Here is a 10,849-nt window from a genome sequence, read left to right as displayed (position 1 = left end):
TGTTTAATTGTGTTTAGCATGTCAAAAGAGGCGGGTAAACGCAAAAGAGCCCCGGCCCCACGACCGCGAGATGAGCCGAACCCGGTTATTTTTGTGGAACCAAGTACTTGTGTGATTGAATACTAAGACGGGCCGATTGTGGCAAGTAGAAGAGCTCCAAACCTTATGGATAGCTCGTTGCTTAAGTTTGAGGAGAATTCACAAGAATATGGTCGATTATGTAAGCTTATCAATTCAGATCTTTTAACCATTAAAACTATTGATTGGGATTTGTTAGCTATGATTGGTCAAAGAGGGCGTATTGAGGAGTTATTGGGCCCGAAGTTTATGGCTATGCTATGTCTTAACGAACCGCAATATCATTAGTTGACTTTAGAATTTCTAAGCACGTTTCAATATAAAGATGAAAATTTTGATCAATCGGATGCGGTGTCATTTGCATTGGGAAGAAGATTGTATGATATGACTATCGCGGAGTTTGCGGTAGTAAGCGGGTTTTATACGGAGGATGAGGTTAAAGAGCCGGGGTTTCTGACGAGTATTCGTGGTGTGTTCACAAGTAAGCAAAAGTTGAGTTTTGGTCATGAAGAGTTGGCTGCGTTTTGGGGTAAGATTGCTATAAGTTTGTTCTCGGGTTCTATGGTAAGCTCAGATATTCGGGATCCGATGCTTCGGTTTATTCATAGGATTTTGGTAAACGCGTTGATTGGTCGTGGTTTGGGCGATAACAAGGTTAACTGGTTGGATCAATTTTGTTTGTTGGCGATGGTAGAGAAGGTCCCGATTAATTACGCGAGTCTTTTGGCATGTTCTTTCCATCGGACGAGACATGGTGGAAGTAAAAATAGGTTAAAGCTAGACATGGTCCCATACATTACACTCATTGCTCGAAAGTTGGGTGTACTTGAGAAGTTTCAACCGAAATACATGAGATTGGGACCCGAAAGAGAGTTTGTGTGAGTTAAAGATTTGAGAAATGCAGGAATTTTAAAGATGAGTGACCCGTTAGCGTGGGAGGATGTTAAGATGGGTCCACAGGTTCATCCACCGCCGAACACACAGGCTGCTGCGGCTATGCGAGCCGATCTACCGACACGTCATTAAAGGCCACTACACAGATCCGAGAGACCGGGTGCTCAGTTTCTGGTGCGTCCCGAGACTATTACTGTGTAGTCATTGTATGACCGGACGGAATCCGGTTTTGATCAGATTAGGGGTTATGTGACGGAGCAGCGCAATGAGTTGAGACAGATGATACGAAAACAGCAGCAGATGATAATGGAGAACCAGAGAAGGCAGGATGAGCATATAAGGCATTTGATGACTGGTTTGAGAATTAGTTTGCCTGCTTCTCTCTGACAGCCGGATGTTTCGGGTCCGAGCGGGTCGAGTGCCCCGGGTGGTTCAGGGTATGGTTATAGAGCACCAATTTACGTTCTGAGTCATCTGAAATTTGATAATGCAGAGCCATTTCACTATTTTGAGCAGGAGTCAGAGGAAGAGGAGTACAAGGATTGATCTTGAGTTGATGAGCCAGCTTGGGAGTTTGTATCTTTTATGATGTTTTTATTTTTTCTATAATGTTTTTATTTTGATTTTGTTTGTACTGATATTTTTTTTCTAGACTATTAGGTTGGGTTGGCGGGTTGGAAGTTGGTGGGTGTGTAAAACTTATAAGTAACCTTTATTTTTAGATATTGTGTTTGATGTTACTTAGGTTTGTCGAGAGGAGTGGTCGTGTGCATTCAGAAAGAGAGAATGAGTTACCAATTCATGTTGAGCGGTTGGTAAGGAGAGCACCCATGGAAATAGACTGGCACATTGACAGTCTCGCATATTACCAGCTAAGTCTTTTCCATTGTATTTTGTTTTTATGTTTTTATTTTTATCTTTTTAGTTTTTTGCTTTTTATTTTTATAATTTTTAGCTTTTTTAAAAAAAAATTTTGAGTCATGTTTCCCGTGCCCGCACTGAGGACAATGCAAATTTTAAGTGTGGGGATGGGACACAAGTGTTTCAACTAATTTTAGTTTCGTTTTCGTATTTGAGTTTTTAATGAGTTAAAAAATAATAATATAAAAAAAATTGAAAAATGTTTTTAAAAAAAATGTCCCTTGTTTTAGTTTTTTGCGTGAAAGTAGGAGATGATGATATTTATCGAAAATCAGTTTTCAAACTACTAATAAAATGAGATAAATAAAAGAAAACGCACTTAACTTGGGATGTGTCGGTAGGCTCAGCCTTGAAAATGAAAGGGCAATTTGATAAAATGGTTAAAACGGAAATCTTTTGTGGGTAAAGCATTTTGTCCGTGGAAGATAAGTAATGAAAGGTCGGGCCATACTCAAGCCTCAATTTTTGGTATGAAAAAAGTGGAAATATTATAAATTTTAAAAAATCTGAATACGTTATCATATGATGCTTGGGTAGGTTTAACATTAGAGTATGCCGTGTAGCCTGTGATATAAATCTTAAACTGCTAGTTCAATGTTTTACACCTCATTGGTGTATGGTTTTATAACCTTAAATCCTGTATAGATGGGATGCCTCGAGTCCGAAGACCATGGGTCTGTATGCAATCTATTTATCTGGGTATTCACAATTCCTAAGTGGGGTTGTGGATATTTAAAATAAAGCCAAAAAGAGCAAACCCTTATAAGTCTTTAAACATGATCACAAAAGTACAAAAGTACAAATACACTACAGACTTGATCATCCACGCTCTTAGCCATGTGGGTCCCCTTGCTCGCGTCTCATTACCATTGAGAAACGGACCACAAGGGACACGCTACATGTAAGCCCTACATATGAAATTTTGCATGCTCACCTATGGTGATGGGTTCAAGGTATTGCTTGATAACGGAGGTATGTCATGTTGTGGGGAACACTAGCTATTAATTAATTGTACCTTAATCATATCTAATGGCTGTTTGGTAGACTTTGATGCTTAAGCTTAGTTGGATAAACAACACCCTTGATCATCTTAACTATTCATGAAAAAATAGAGCAACAAAAGTTTTAATTCTGCTAATTTTGAGGTTTAAGTCAATTTGGGGTGGTCTGGTCCGGTAAAAGCTGAAAATAAGCGGGTCTTAATTGTGTAAACCACTGAGTGATATTATTGTCGGATCTTATTTGTCCCGGTAAAGATTAAGGCATGGGTTTAAGTGGACAACAATATCGGTGATCGCGGTTTTTGCGTTTTTCTGAGCTTTAAAAATTAACCTATATGTTTGTAAGACTGTAATTTTTCGATTCTGATCCAACTGCATCAAACTTTTTAGGGACGAAAAAAGAATAAGTGTGGGGATTATAATGCTAAATATTTATGTTTCCCTTGTATATTTTATTTAATATTTTAATAGTTTTTGTTCGTTTTTAGTCGAGATTTTTATACTACTAACACATTTAAGTTTAGTAGGTTCCGGGACTTGATCGTGATCGAAAAGGGCGAAAAACGAGCAAAAAAGAGCCAAAACGGAGATCCGGAATGCGTCAGAAAGGATCAGAACAGAGACCCGATCAGACCGGCCGGCCCTCTTGGTAGGACACGCCGCGCCGCACGGTCAGGTACCCACATCCTGGTCGCGCGGCGCCTAGGGGATAGGTGATGGATTTTATTTCGTTTTTGCTTCATGTTGGGCCTTGTTTTGGGTATTTAAACATCTTTAACTTAAACCTGAAGCCACCAACCGATTTTGGAGTTCTTGGAAGGATATTTTCGAGTCTCGTGGTGATTTTGAAGGCATGGGAAAAGCCAGTGAAGAGTTACACGTTCACGTTTGGAGATTACGGGTTTTATCGCCTTTAATCTTTTGTTATTTAGATTTTCACCGTGTTTTCAGTTTTATTTGTTTTGTTTGATTTAGACTTTATGATTCTAGGCTAAAACTCTATAAACTACCTAGGTCATGATGAACCTTAGTTCGGTTTGATTTTGTTTGGATTTCTTTTCGTTATGGATTTTATGTTATAAGTAAATTGTTAAGTTTGAGTTAATTGATGCGTTTGATTGCTTGGTTTTTTTTACTTGGATTTATTGTTTCACATTGCCCTTGTTGATTGTTTCATAGGATAGGGTTTTGTTAGGTCATTTACTGTGTGTTCTTGACTAGTTTGTGATTAATATCGATTAAAATCATAGAAATAATAAAATCAATTAAACACATAAAAGTGAGCTGCTAGCCTAGAAAGTTGTAAGGTGATAGGCTATTATTAGATCTTTGTTTGTCAGGATTGCTAGATTTAGTTCTTCGTAAGGAGTCGGTCAAGGTTTGATTGTCAACTTAGTCTATTAAGTCAATTAAGTCTACTTAGCTATCTTTGATTTCCTCGCTGTAAGGTAGGATTTCGTCATAAAGATACTTAGACATAAGCTATAAAATAACCATAAGGAAGTTTAATTCATAAAACTTGTGAGTTTTAAAACTTGTTAGAAATCCATAGGCGTCTTCTTGAAGTTCAAAGGTCCTGTTCGGGTTTTCTGTCAATGGTCTATTTTATGATACCGGTTCCATAACTTGAGTTTTCCATTTAATTAATAACCACAACTTTGGGGATTCTAGCCTAGGTAGTTATCTTTATCATCTGAATCAATCTAAGTTTTCTTAATTGTTTATTAGTTAAAAGTAATTAGGTTTAAGTTTAATTAATTAATTAGTTTATGGTAATGATTATGTTTTATTATTATTATATTAATTAGGGTAGGGTTTAATTAGTTTAATATTAGTTTAATAATTAGTTTAATTAAGTAATCATTAGTAAATTTTAATTATTAGTTAAATATTTATTTAGAGTTTTAATTAATTAGTATAAAATTCTCCCTCAAATATTATTAATAAATAATCGTGTCTTGTAGCTGAGTCTTGTTTGTTTGTTTCGTAATTTAAAGAGTCTCATGGGTTCGATATCCGGACTTACTTAGCTATATTAGAGTCGACCGGTTTACTTGTCAGTTAGTATTTTAAGTTAAGTTTTAAGGGTCTTGAGTATTACTTAGTGTCTAGATTAGTATAATTTTAGTTAATAATTATTTGACTACTTTTAGCACATCAGTGTCATATATGACCCGCGTGTCATAAATATTTTACTTGGTGTGTGTGCCATAAATGACTCGTGTGTCATAAATATTTTACTTGGTATGCGTGCCATAAATGACCCGCATGTCATAAATATTTTACTTGGTGTGTGTGTGCCATAAATGACCCGCGTGTCATAAATATTTTACTTGGTGTGCGGGTCATAAATATTTTACTTGGCGTGCGTGCCATAAATGACCCGAATGTCATCAATATTTTACTTGGTGTGCGTGCCAAAAACGACTCGTGTGTCATAAATATTTTACTTGGTGTGCGTGCCATAATAACCCGAGTGTCATAAACATTTTATTTGGTGTGAATGCCAAATAAAGAGTAATGTTTTATTAGAACATCTATGAAAATCCTACATTACACTTATATTATTCACAGCAATAAAACAAAGTGAAAGGAAAATACTTCATATATATCATCAAAAAGAGGATTACAAAAGTATATTACAAAATATTTGCTACAGGTAAAAAGGAATTAAACAGGATCTTATCCTGTTGGTGGGTCTTGAGTTTGTGGGTTCTCATGGCCTTGAGTCTGCGGGTTTTCTTGGTCTTGAGGAGCATAGGAAGTTTGTGCCTTAGATTCTGAGGGACCGCATAAATAATCCTAGAGTAATTGAACACCGTTCGCGTCAGCATCAAACTGTGGTATCATGTCTTGAAGAGGAATGGTTAGATCATCAAAGACTTGTAACTTTTCACTTTATTCCACCTCCATATCATGTCCATGAAGTGTATGCTCTTCAAGAGGACTCTGGGTCTTCATAAACTCAACACCTTCCTCAAAACCGACCTTGCGTCCGACTTGAGATGAAGCATTGAGCAAAATTGCGAGACAATCCCCAGCTCTTGCCCATCTTTGATGTGTTCAATCACCTGTCAATAGAAAAGCAATAAGTACCCATAAAAAAATAGATAGAAAAAATTCAGTTAATCGAGTTGAATTGTTTACCAGCGGAAGACCCTCAGACATTAGCCATTGTTTGTCATCCTCAGGCCGTTTTGCTTTCTCCTCCAACTCATAAAAAGCCTTCACAAGCTTAACATTGTCGGCCTTAAGCTCGTTAGTACGCTTATCCATTTCTGTTGCTTATTCCCTCCGCAATTTAGTCTCCTCTTCATAAGTCTTTATTAGCTCACCTTGAACGGTGACTTGACTCTCTACCGCCGCATTGGCCTCCAGGGCTTCGGCTGAGTCGGCTTCTTTTCGGCGGGTCTCTTCACGAGCAGCCATGAGAATAGCATTTTGATTCTTGCAAGCTTGCTCCCATGCCTTAGCCGCAGCAGCCTGCCGCTCCTTCTCAGCTGCCAACGCTGCCTCCGCATCTTTAAGCTTCCACTTGGCAGTGTTAGCTTCAAGATGTTGTTCGTTGGCAGTTTTCTAAGCTTCCTCCACCTTGTTGACATTGCTCCCCACTTCTCTCCCATTGATATCCATTCCTGGAAAATTTCTTGCCAGCGGGCCATTGTATCGGCCAAGTTAAAATTAAAGCTATGGGCAAGATCATGGGGAGACCGACCAAGTTGGTATATACGTTCCGCGGGAGGGATGCCATGACTGAGAAATTCAGCACAGTTGGCTTCATTCGAGAAATGGGAACCTTGAACTAAGGACCTATGTGGTTGATGAAAAAAATCATCCTCCCCCGGATTTGGTATGCTATAATAATCAATGTCAGAAAGGCGATGAAATCTTCTTCCTTGAGGGGAGTGATGCACATACGAAGATGCTCCTTCACCTGCATGATGGGTAGGGGATGATATAGAAAAATGCGGTGGGGATCATGGGTCGTTATGAGGTGTATCCTCAGTTTCCAGACCCTCAACATCTCTGGCTGGAGACTTTTCAGCAGGTTTCTCCGGAGACTTTTGCCATTGGAGGACACAACCTCATCTTGAATAATAGTCCTTGGGGGTGAAGCAGGAGGTTCTTGAATACTGATGCCCATTGAGGGCTTGGCTGGAACGCCTATCATTAAGAAGAATTTAGCATAAAGATGTACATAAAAAAGCCTCACAAACAATGGGGAAATTAGAAGGAGAATTCATGGTTACCAAGGGATGTTTTCATAGCGACGTGCTTGACTCAATCCTCAAGACAGATTTCTTAACTTTATTTGGCCCTGTCGCAAGTTTATTTTTCTTTGGCGGAGCATCGTCAGTTTCAGTGTGACTCCCGCCCGTATCATTAGATTTTGAGGACCGATGTTTCCTCTTACGTTCAAGATCTGCTAGGGCACACATTGCATCCGATATATCATAAGCATCAACGGGCGTTTCTCTTCGTGAGGTGATGATTCATCACTTGATGACAACAACAAAATTACCCTATCTGAAGTTAATGCATTCAAAGGACGAGGGTTCAAGGAGAAATCACCTAAACATTATTGCCTCTAACACCACAGGATTAGGGCGTAAAATATGGGAAATAAAAATGGTCCCTCGTCTTGTCAAGATTGGGAAGATTTGCTGGATCGCGCGGGCGTTTCTGCATACAACCCACCGTTTTACCAAGTGGTGCATTGAGCACTAACCCCTCACCTGCAAGTGCCACGTACGCAAAAAAAAACGTAAGGAACAGGAAAAATAAATCAATTGATACTTACTCTCATCCGCGTTCTGAAAGAACGGCTCAAAATCAGGATATGGCCACAAGCAGCTCATACAAGCCCACACCAAACCCCCTCAACAATTGCCCGCATCGGGGTTGGAGTTTGGACTAATGTTTGGTACCACACTTGACCTTCATAGAAAGCAAATCTCAGGTCTGGAAGCTTCTCGTTGTGCGAGCAATGAACCATGGAACCACGTCCTCGCGGACCCAGAAAAACTTGGTCCCCCACTCGTAGGCACTATGAGGAGGCTCGGTACCAACGACCCCCTTAGATGTAGTGGAACTGTTAACCAGCCACCACGCCCATTCAATTTGTAGAAAACGACAATTTTTCTACAGTTGGCACAATGTCGTTAGCCCTACAAATGAATTCGAAATAACGAATTCTCGTAAGTCAAATGGGTGGATCTAAGAGAGATGGATCTCGTGGCCGGTAATTACGTTACCGAAAAACTTTGTTATTGGAAACCGAATATTCCCGGTCGAAAATTACTTCGTATATACCACCATCTTGCCGGTCGGAGGCTTGTCGGCAGTAGATTCGGCTGCCGGATATTCCGACTCCCACTCCGACGCTATGCCGTATGTGGTAACGAGTTTCTCAAACTCAGTCTTTTTCCAGTTAATCTCTATAAGGTCGATCGATGGCAGGGTCTTCTTTTCTACAGCCATTATATCGGATGTAAATGGAAAGCACCAAGCAATGATGAAATATTGGTAACAAATATCAGGTGTCAAGAAGAAGATGAAAAGAAAACTGAAGATGAAAGGATGATAAAAAATTTTCTAAGTACAAGAAACACCATATTTATACCTAAGTTAATGCGACAAGCATGTGATAAAGAAGATGAAAAGAAAACTGAAGATGAAAGGATGATAAAAAAATTTCTAAGTACAAGAAACACCATATTTATACCTAAGTTAATGCGACGGGCATGTGACAGTGGAGAGAGAAGCTAACCGGTCCAGTAATAAAGCAATACGTCAGGCAAGAAAATCAAAAAAGCGAAAAAAAAGTATAGTTCTGTACAGTGGACAACCGGCACATACGTCACATTATCATACGGAGCCTGCAGATCTGTCACATCACTCTCCCTTATGCTTATCGTCAAACGAAAGAAATATCTCAAAAGGCCCACGCAAAATTCAAAACTCCCATAAAATATCTTAAGTCCATTATTTCACCCGCATAAAAACTTCACGCGGAAGAAAAAATGGACCGAGGGGGACTATTAGAGATAACGTAGTGAAAAGCTCCAAATACCCATAAAGAAGTAGTCGCGCGTCATTCATCCGCGGAACATCCTCACACCCGCATAACTCAATTAAGAGGAAATATAACGAAAATCTCCAATGATCATGAAATAATATCCGCGTGTCACCTAGGACTTCCTCAGAATTCATCCGCAGGATGACGGAGGTACGACGTCAGTAAAGCAGTTGTAACGAACTCTCTTCTAGAAGATTTACACAGAGATTCTCTCATAAAAGGGAAAGTAACGTAGCATCCAGCTAAAGGACGGTTGGCAAAGTTGTTATAACTATGCACATGGCTAGTTGTCCTATCTTATCAAATGCAAACATGTGTCCGGTTTGTTGCAAATAATAACTACTAGAAAGAGGGTAAGTGTACCAATAATATTCCCCTAACCACCGGCTATAAATATTCACTTCATCATCATGAGGTATTCATTCACACTCAACATATTACATCAATCAATTAAGTACTTTCTCTCTCTACAAGGACTACACTTATTCTCACACCGGATGGTGGTTACGGGAAGACCCCCACTCTCGTCCTTCCCGTAATGAGCTCACGGTGTTCTATTTTGCAGGTTACCGTCATCGGAATTGTTGAGCTATTGCTTGTGTTAACGTATTACTTGTCACTTAATCCATACCCGGTGGTCGGTGGAATCATTGGTCTAACCTATTTGGGTTTAAATATGTGCTTCTTCACTTATTAATTAAAGTTTTTACATTATTGTGTGTTTGAAGTACGTGGCAAACTATACATTCTTTTGGAATATAGGGTTTATATACAAAACCCAGGTATCACATTACACATTAGAAATAGTGGATAGAGTTTTGAAACTTCCAAGTTATTAATAAAGTATTTGTAAGTTCGAAGAAAGCCTTATGCTCTTTTGATTGTAACTTTCTCTTCATTGATCAAAGGACTTGTAATAACTTTTTAACGAAATGACCCTTGTAGGGGTAGTTTCTATTTATTTTCCGTCTCATAAAAATATAATTTCTTCTGCTTGATTGACAGGCCCGGCTCCGAGAAAGCAAAAACAATTTTGGGCCGAATTTGAAGGCGAAATTATTTTTGGGCCTTAATTAAAAAGGAGTATATTGTTGATTTAAACAATTAAATTTTTATATAGGTTTACTTGGTTATAATTTGGGTTGTGTAAAAATTTTTATATAAAAATAGGATTAAATATGTCTCAAATGAGACTTGAATCCATAATCTTCTGGTTGAAAGTAATACCCCTTCGCCACTAGACCAAGCTAGTGGTCATGGAATTAAGTTTAAACATTAAATATACATGTTGTTTTTAATAAAAATAAATATAATTTAAAAAAAAAATTCGGGCCTACGAGGTGTCGGGCCTGTGATCGTCGACCACCCCGCCACCCCTATGGGCCGGCCCTGTTGATTGATATAGCTTAAACTGAAATTTTACACTTAAATTAAGTCTAGTATAATGTAAGATGCTTTTATTTCCCACTTGGAGATCGCTAGCAATATCATACCATCTAATATTCTAATATCACAAGAAGTTGTGAGATTTAACTACGTGAGCAAAGAGTACTTACATTAATTTGATTCCTAAATACAAATTCGTTGTAAGATCTTAATTGCATGACTTGAGGACCGACCAGGGCTTAACCCGACCCGACCCGACCCGACCCGGGAACCAAAATTGTATGAAAACTAAAACCGAAGATAGGACTGGCATGTTCATATCGGGTTTTGTTGATCTTGGTTTTGGTTAGCTATTCAACAGGTAATAGACTGAGACCGAGAATAATGAAGATAATGGAGCTACAATATCAAACTACTATTAGAATAGAGTGTCCAAGATAAATAAGAAGATTTAGTAGAGCCAAAGAAGATGTTTGAGTGCTGGTGACTT

Source organism: Bidens hawaiensis, unplaced genomic scaffold, assembly GCF_021521415.1.
Source record: "Bidens hawaiensis isolate Kalapana, Puna unplaced genomic scaffold, B.hawaiensis_p1.1 tig00000369_1, whole genome shotgun sequence".
NCBI lineage: Eukaryota > Viridiplantae > Streptophyta > Magnoliopsida > Asterales > Asteraceae > Bidens > Bidens hawaiensis.
Note: the sequence above shows the minus strand (reverse complement) of the source record.